We start from the raw sequence: 10,257 nt of genomic DNA on the forward strand, positions 1-10,257 counted from the left end.
GTTTGTCCCAAATACATAACTTTAAATATCACTCGATTTGGACAGATTTTGATAGACTTCTACAAAATTTATAGACTCAAAATTTAAGTTGACTAATGCACTAGGGTTAAACACAATGTTAGTAAAAAACAAGTATATACGGCCGTAAGTTCGGCCAGGCCGAAGCTTATGTACCCTCCATCATGGATTGCGTAGAAACTTCTTCTAAACACTGCCACCCACAAGTGGCAGTTAAGTTGCGGTAACGCTTGCCGATGGCAAGGTATCTTAAAAACTCCTAATACCATCTTCTAAATTATATGTAAGTCCATACGGGGTATATATTAAATCGAAAAAGATCGATCCAATACGTATATAATTCAGTTTGACAAAGTAGACATAAAATTTTGACAAAATTTTCTACAGAAATAAAATTTTAACAAAATTTTCTATAGAAATAAAATTTTCACAAAATTTTCTATAGAAATAAAAATTTTCACAAAATTTTCTATAGAAAGAAAATTTTGACAAAAATGTGTACAGAAATAGAATTTTAACAAAATTTTCTATAGAAATAAACTTTTGACAAAATTTTCTATAAAAATAAAATCTTGGTAGATTATTTTTGGCTCGAGTGGCAACCATAATTATGAACCGAATAAAATTTGAACAAAATTTTCTATAGAAATAAAATTTTGGCAATGATGAAAATTTTATTATGAACCGAATAAAATTTTAACAAAATTTTCTCTAGAAATAAAATTTTGACAAAATTTTCTATAGAAATAAAATTTTGGTAGATTATTTTTGGCTCTAGTTTCAAGTTTTGTGTGATTGGACCAATTTTGGTATGGTTGTTAGCGACCATATACTAACACCACGTTCCTAATTTGAACCGGATCGGATGAATTTTGCTCCTCCAAGAGGCTCCGGAGGTCAAATCTGGAGAACGTTTTATATGGGGACTATATATAATTATGGACCGATATGGACCAATTTTTGCACGGTTGCTAGAGACCATATACCAATACCATGTACCAAATTTCAGCCGGATCGGATGCAATTTGCTTCTCTTTGAGGCTTCGCAAGCCAAATCTGGAGATCGGTTTATATGGGGGCTATATATAATTATGGACCGATGTGGACCAATTTTTGCATGATTGTTACAGACCATATATCAACACCATGTACCAAATTTCAGCCGGATCGGATGCAATTTGCTTCTCTTTGAGGCTCCACAAGTCAAATCTGCGGACGGGTTTATATGGGGGCTATATATAATTAAGGACCGATATGGACCAATTTTTGCATGGTTTTTAGAGACCATATACCAACACCATGTACCAAATTTCAGCCGGATCGGATGAAATATGCTTCTCTTAGAGGCTCCACAAGCTAAATCTGGGGATCGGTTTATATGGGGGCTATATATAATTATGGACCGATGTGGACCAATTTTTGCATGGTTGTTAGAGACCATATACCAACATCATGTACCAAATTTCAGCCAGATCGGATGAAATTTGCTTCTCTTTGAGGCTCCGTAAGCCAAATCTGGGGATCGGTTTATATGGGGGCTATATATAATTATGGACCGATGTGAACCAATTTTTGCATGGTTGTTAGAGACCATATACTAACACCATGTACCAAATTTCAGCCGGATCGGATGAAATATGCTTCTCTTAGAGGCTCCACAAGCCAAATCTGGGGATCGGTTTATATGGGGGCTATATATAATTATGGACCGATATGGACCAATTTTTGCATGGTTGTTAGAGACCATATACCAACACTATGTACCAAATTTCAGCCGGATCGGATGAAATATGCTTCTGTTAGAGGCTCCACAAGCCAAATCTGAGGGTCCCTTTATATGGGGGCTATACGTAAAAGTGGACCGATATGGCCCATTTTCAATACCATCCGACCTACATCGATAACAACTACTTGTGCCAAGTTTCAAGTCGATAGCTTGTTTCGTTCGGAAGTTAGCGTGATTTCAACAGACGGACGGACGGACGGACGGACGGACGGACGGACGGACGGACATGCTTAGATCGACTCAGAATTTCACCACGACCCAGAATATATATACTTTATGGGGTCTTAGAGCAATATTTCGATGTGTTACAAACGGAATGACAAAGTTAATATACCCCCATCCTATGATGGAGGGTATAAAAATATGGGAAACATTGAAATCTGAAGCAATTTTAAGGAAACTTCGCAAAAGTTTATTTATGATTTATTGCTCGATATATATGTATTAGAAGTTTAGGAAAATTAGAGTCAATTTTATAACTTTTCGACTAAGCAGTGGCGATTTTATAAGGAAAATGTTGGTATTTTGACAATTTTTGTCAAAATCAGAAAAACATATATATGGGAGCTATATCTAAATCTGAACCGATTTCAACCTAATTTGGCACGCATAGCAACAATGCTAATTCTACTCCCTGTGCAAAATTTCAATTAAATCGGAGCAAAAAATTGGCCTCTGTGGTCATATGAGTGTAAATCGGGGGAAAGCTATATATGGGAGATATATCTAAATCTGAACCGATTTCAACCAAATTTGGCACGCATAGCTACAATGCTAAGTCTACTCCCTGTGCAAAATTTCAATTAAATCGGAGTAAAAGATTGGCCTCTGTGGTCATATGAGTGTAAATCGGGCGAAAGCTATATATGGGAGCTATATCTAAATCTGAACCGATTTCAACCAAATTTGGCACACATAGCTACAATGCTAATTCTACTCCCTGCGCAAAATTTCAACTAAATCGGAGCAAAAAATTGGCCTCTGTGGTCATTTGAGTGTAAATCGGGCGAAAGCTATATATGGGAGCTATATCTAAATCTGAACCGATTTCCACCAAATTTGACACGCCTAGCTATAATGCTAATTCTACTCCCTGTGCAAAATTTCAACTAAATCGGAGCAAAAAATTGGCCTCTGTGGGCAAATGAGTGTAAATCGGGCCAAAGCTATATATGGGAGCTATATCTAAATCTAAACCGATTTGGATGATATTTTGCAAGTTTTTCGAGACTCATAAAATATTCGGATGTACGGAATTTGGGGAAGATCGGTTGATATACACGTCAATTATGACCAGATCGGTGAAAAATATATATGGGAGCTATATCTAAATCTGAACCGATTTTTTCCAAAATCAATAGGGATCGTCTTTGAGCCGAAACAGGACCGTATACCAAATTTTAGGACAATCGGACTAAAACTGCGAGCTGTACTTTGCACACAAAAATACATTAACAGACAGACAGACAGACAAACAGACGGACAGACAGACAGATGGACATCGCTAAATCGACTCAGAATTTAATTCTAAGCCGATCCGTATACTAAAAGGTTGGTCTATGATTACTCCTTCTTGGCGTTACATACAAATGCACAAACTTATTATACCCTGTACCACAGTAGTGGTGAAGGGTATAAATATGGGAAATATTTAAATCTGAAGCAATTTTAAGGAAACTTCGCAAAAGTTTATTTATGATTTATCGCTCGATATATATGTATTAGAAGTTTAGGAAAATTAGAGTCATATTTTCAAATTTTCGACTAAGCAGTGGCGATTTTACAAGGAAAATGTTGGTCGAAATCAGAAAAACATATATATGGGAGCAAAAAATTTGCCTCTGTGGTCATATGAGTGTAAATCGGGCGAAAGCTATATATGGGAGCTATATCTAACTCTGAACCGATTCCAACCAAATTTGGCATGCATAGCAACAATACTAATTCTACTCCCTGTGCAAAATTTCAACTAAATCGGAGCAAAAAATTTGCCTCTGTGGTCATATGAGTGTAAATCGGGCGAAAGCTATATATGGGAGCTATATCTAAATCTGAACCGATTTCAACCAAATTTGGCACGCATAGCTACAATGCTAATTCTACTCCCTGTGCAAAATTTCAACTAAATCGGAGTTAAAAATTGGCCTCTGTGGTCATATGAGTGTAAATCGGGCGAAAGCTATATATGGGAGATATATCTAAATCTGAACCGATTTCAGCCAAATTTAGCACGTACAGCTACAATGCTAATTCTACTCCCCGTGCAAAATTTCAACTAAATCGGAGTTAAAAATTGGCCTCTGTGGTCATATGAGTGTAAATCGGGCGAAAGCTATATATGGGAGCTATATCTAAATCTGAACCGATTTCAACCAAAGTTGGCACGCATAGCTACAATGCTAATTATACTCCCTGTGCAAAATTTCAACTAAATCGGAGCAAACAATTGGCCTCTGTGGTCATTTAAGTGTAAATCGGGCGAAAGCTATATATGGGAGCTATATCTAAATCTGAACCGATTTCAACCAAATTTGACACGCATAGCTACAATGCTAATTATACTCCCTGTGCAAAATTTCAACTAAATCGGAGCAAAAAATTGGCCTCTGTGGGCAAATGAGTGTAAATCGTGCGAAAGCTATATATGGGAGCTATATCTAAATCTGAACCGATTTGGCTGTTATTTTGCAAGTTTTTCGAGACTAACAAAATATTTGGATGTACGGAATTTGAGGAAGATCGGTTGATATACACGCCAATTATGACCAGATCTGTGAAAAATATATATGGCAGCTATATCTAAATCTGAACCGATTTTTTCCAAAATCAATAGGGATTGTCTTTGAGCCGAAACAGGACCCTATACCAAATTTTAGGACAATCGGACTAAAACTGCGAGCTGTACTTTGCACACAAAAATACATCAACAGACAGACAGACGGACAGACAGACGGACATCGCTAAATCGACTCAGAATTTAATTCTAAGACGATCGGTATACTAAACGATGGGTCTCAGACTTTTCCTTCTTGGCGTTACATACAAATGCACAAACTTATTATACCCTGTACCACAGTAGTGGTGTCCGTCTGTCTGTCCATCCGTCTGTCTGTTCATGTATTTTTGTGCGCAAAGTACAGGTCGCAGTTTAAGTCCGATCGTCCTCAAATTTGGCATAGGGTCGTTTTTTTGGGGCAAAGACAATCGCTATTGATTTTGGAAAAAATCGGTTCAGATTTAGATATAGCTGCCATATATATTTATCCCCGATCTGGTCATAATTGACGTATTTATCAACCGATGTTCTTCAAATTCCGTACACCCGAATATTTCATGAGTCTCGAAAAACTTGCAAAATATCACCCAAATCGGTTCAGATTTAGATATAGCTCCCATATAAATCTTTCGTCCGATTTAGACTCATATGGCAACAGAGGCCAAAGTTTAATTCCGATTTTCGTGAAATTTTGCACAGAGAGTAGAATTGACATTCTACCAATGCTTGCTAAAATTGATTGAAATCGGTTCAGATTTAGATATAGCTCACATATATAGCTTTCGTCCGATTTGCATTTATATGGCCTCAAAAGCTAGAGTTTTGCCCTGACTTGCTTCAAATATTGGTATATATATATATATATATATATATATATATATATATATATATATATATATATATATATATATATATATATATATATATATATATATATATATATATATATATATATATATATATATATATATATATATATATATATATATATATATATATATATATATATATATATATATATATATATATATATATATTTATAATGTTAGTTCTACTCCCTGTGTAAAATTTTACGTAACTCGGGGTAAAACTTTGGCCTCTGTGGTCATAGGAGTTTAAATCGGCCGGAAGCTATATATGGGAGCTATATCTAAATCTGAACCGATTTCAACCAAATTCAGTGTGGATATTTATAATGTTAATTCTACTCCCTATGCACAATTTCACGTTAATTGGAACAAAAGAGTGGCCTCTGAGGCCATAGGAGGGTAACTCGGGCGAAAGCTATATATGAGAGCTATATCTGAATCTGAACCGATTTGACTGATATTTTGCAAAATTTACGAGACTCACAAAATATTCGATTATACGAAATTAGAAGAGTATCGGTTGATAAATACGTCATTTCTGACCAGATCGGTTATAAATTTATATGACAGCTATATCTAAATCTGAGCCGATATATATGGGAGTTATATCTAAATCTGAACCGATTTCAACCAAATTTGGCACATATACTGATACTATTAAACGTACTCCATGTGCAAAATTTGAAGCAAGTCAGGGCAAAACACTGGCTTTTGAGACCATAAAAGTGCACATCGGACGAAAGATATATATGAGAGCTATATCTAAATCTGAACCGATTTCAATAAAAATTAACCAAGCATTGGTAGAATGTCAATTCTACTCTCTGTGCAAAATTTCACGAAAATCGGAAGTAAACTTTTGAAATAAAATACTGGTGGTTATAGAAAATTGACTTGTTTTGTACGAAAAATTTCTTAGTTGATACAGGCTTGTTGTACCTTTAATTCCTCAATTTCTCTACTTTTTTGAAAATTATACCGACAAACAGTTTATTTCAAACCAATTTCTTAATATAAGTTTCCCAAAAAATTGTTCATTTTTCCGGATAGCAGGAATATTTTGAATTAGTTTAACTATATTCTTCCCACAGCATAGTAATAATGAACTAAAATACGATGCAATAAATGAACTGATTTATAAGAAAATCATGAACTTATCTAGATGAAAAAAATCTTTGGCGCCAAATCATGGTCATTCTTACTATGGGTTAGTTCATTTTTCATAAAAAATAGTAAACTTTTTTTTCGGTGTAGATCTAAATTTTCGATACCATATCACATCCGTCAAATGTGTTGGGTGCTATGTATAAAGGTTTGTCCCAAATACATAACTTTAAATATCACTCGATTTGGACAGATTTTGATAGACTTCTACAAAATTTATAGACTCAAAATTTAAGTTGACTAATGCACTAGGGTTAAACACAATGTTAGTAAAAAACAAGTATATACGGCCGTAAGTTCGGCCAGGCCGAAGCTTATGTACCCTCCATCATGGATTGCGTAGAAACTTCTTCTAAACACTGCCACCCACAAGTGGCAGTTAAGTTGCGGTAACGCTTGCCGATGGCAAGGTATCTTAAAAACTCCTAATACCATCTTCTAAATTATATGTAAGTCCATACGGGGTATATATTAAATCGAAAAAGATCGATCCAATACGTATATAATTCAGTTTGACAAAGTAGACATAAAATTTTGACAAAATTTTCTACAGAAATAAAATTTTAACAAAATTTTCTATAGAAATAAAATTTTCACAAAATTTTCTATAGAAATAAAAATTTTCACAAAATTTTCTATAGAAAGAAAATTTTGACAAAAATGTGTACAGAAATAGAATTTTAACAAAATTTTCTATAGAAATAAACTTTTGACAAAATTTTCTATAAAAATAAAATCTTGGTAGATTATTTTTGGCTCGAGTGGCAACCATAATTATGAACCGAATAAAATTTGAACAAAATTTTCTATAGAAATAAAATTTTGGCAATGATGAAAATTTTATTATGAACCGAATAAAATTTTAACAAAATTTTCTCTAGAAATAAAATTTTGACAAAATTTTCTATAGAAATAAAATTTTGGTAGATTATTTTTGGCTCTAGTTTCAAGTTTTGTGTGATTGGACCAATTTTGGTATGGTTGTTAGCGACCATATACTAACACCACGTTCCTAATTTGAACCGGATCGGATGAATTTTGCTCCTCCAAGAGGCTCCGGAGGTCAAATCTGGAGAACGTTTTATATGGGGACTATATATAATTATGGACCGATATGGACCAATTTTTGCACGGTTGCTAGAGACCATATACCAATACCATGTACCAAATTTCAGCCGGATCGGATGCAATTTGCTTCTCTTTGAGGCTTCGCAAGCCAAATCTGGAGATCGGTTTATATGGGGGCTATATATAATTATGGACCGATGTGGACCAATTTTTGCATGATTGTTACAGACCATATATCAACACCATGTACCAAATTTCAGCCGGATCGGATGCAATTTGCTTCTCTTTGAGGCTCCACAAGTCAAATCTGCGGACGGGTTTATATGGGGGCTATATATAATTAAGGACCGATATGGACCAATTTTTGCATGGTTTTTAGAGACCATATACCAACACCATGTACCAAATTTCAGCCGGATCGGATGAAATATGCTTCTCTTAGAGGCTCCACAAGCCAAATCTGGGGATCGGTTTATATGGGGGCTATATATAATTATGGACCGATATGGACCAATTTTTGCATGGTTGTTAGAGACCATATACCAACACTATGTACCAAATTTCAGCCGGATCGGATGAAATATGCTTCTGTTAGAGGCTCCACAAGCCAAATCTGAGGGTCCCTTTATATGGGGGCTATACGTAAAAGTGGACCGATATGGCCCATTTTCAATACCATCCGACCTACATCGATAACAACTACTTGTGCCAAGTTTCAAGTCGATAGCTTGTTTCGTTCGGAAGTTAGCGTGATTTCAACAGACGGACGGACGGACGGACGGACGGACGGACGGACGGACGGACATGCTTAGATCGACTCAGAATTTCACCACGACCCAGAATATATATACTTTATGGGGTCTTAGAGCAATATTTCGATGTGTTACAAACGGAATGACAAAGTTAATATACCCCCATCCTATGATGGAGGGTATAAAAATATGGGAAACATTGAAATCTGAAGCAATTTTAAGGAAACTTCGCAAAAGTTTATTTATGATTTATTGCTCGATATATATGTATTAGAAGTTTAGGAAAATTAGAGTCAATTTTATAACTTTTCGACTAAGCAGTGGCGATTTTATAAGGAAAATGTTGGTATTTTGACAATTTTTGTCAAAATCAGAAAAACATATATATGGGAGCTATATCTAAATCTGAACCGATTTCAACCTAATTTGGCACGCATAGCAACAATGCTAATTCTACTCCCTGTGCAAAATTTCAATTAAATCGGAGCAAAAAATTGGCCTCTGTGGTCATATGAGTGTAAATCGGGGGAAAGCTATATATGGGAGATATATCTAAATCTGAACCGATTTCAACCAAATTTGGCACGCATAGCTACAATGCTAAGTCTACTCCCTGTGCAAAATTTCAATTAAATCGGAGTAAAAGATTGGCCTCTGTGGTCATATGAGTGTAAATCGGGCGAAAGCTATATATGGGAGCTATATCTAAATCTGAACCGATTTCAACCAAATTTGGCACACATAGCTACAATGCTAATTCTACTCCCTGCGCAAAATTTCAACTAAATCGGAGCAAAAAATTGGCCTCTGTGGTCATTTGAGTGTAAATCGGGCGAAAGCTATATATGGGAGCTATATCTAAATCTGAACCGATTTCCACCAAATTTGACACGCCTAGCTATAATGCTAATTCTACTCCCTGTGCAAAATTTCAACTAAATCGGAGCAAAAAATTGGCCTCTGTGGGCAAATGAGTGTAAATCGGGCCAAAGCTATATATGGGAGCTATATCTAAATCTAAACCGATTTGGATGATATTTTGCAAGTTTTTCGAGACTCATAAAATATTCGGATGTACGGAATTTGGGGAAGATCGGTTGATATACACGTCAATTATGACCAGATCGGTGAAAAATATATATGGGAGCTATATCTAAATCTGAACCGATTTTTTCCAAAATCAATAGGGATCGTCTTTGAGCCGAAACAGGACCGTATACCAAATTTTAGGACAATCGGACTAAAACTGCGAGCTGTACTTTGCACACAAAAATACATTAACAGACAGACAGACAGACAAACAGACGGACAGACAGACAGATGGACATCGCTAAATCGACTCAGAATTTAATTCTAAGCCGATCCGTATACTAAAAGGTTGGTCTATGATTACTCCTTCTTGGCGTTACATACAAATGCACAAACTTATTATACCCTGTACCACAGTAGTGGTGAAGCGTATAAATATGGGAAATATTTAAATCTGAAGCAATTTTAAGGAAACTTCGCAAAAGTTTATTTATGATTTATCGCTCGATATATATGTATTAGAAGTTTAGGAAAATTAGAGTCATATTTTCAAATTTTCGACTAAGCAGTGGCGATTTTACAAGGAAAATGTTGGTCGAAATCAGAAAAACATATATATGGGAGCAAAAAATTTGCCTCTGTGGTCATATGAGTGTAAATCGGGCGAAAGCTATATATGGGAGCTATATCTAACTCTGAACCGATTCCAACCAAATTTGGCATGCATAGCAACAATACTAATTCTACTCCCTGTGCAAAATTTCAACTAAATCGGAGCAAAAAATTTGCCTCTGT

This window comes from Haematobia irritans, chromosome 4 (genome assembly GCF_050003625.1).
Source record: "Haematobia irritans isolate KBUSLIRL chromosome 4, ASM5000362v1, whole genome shotgun sequence".
NCBI lineage: Eukaryota > Metazoa > Arthropoda > Insecta > Diptera > Muscidae > Haematobia > Haematobia irritans.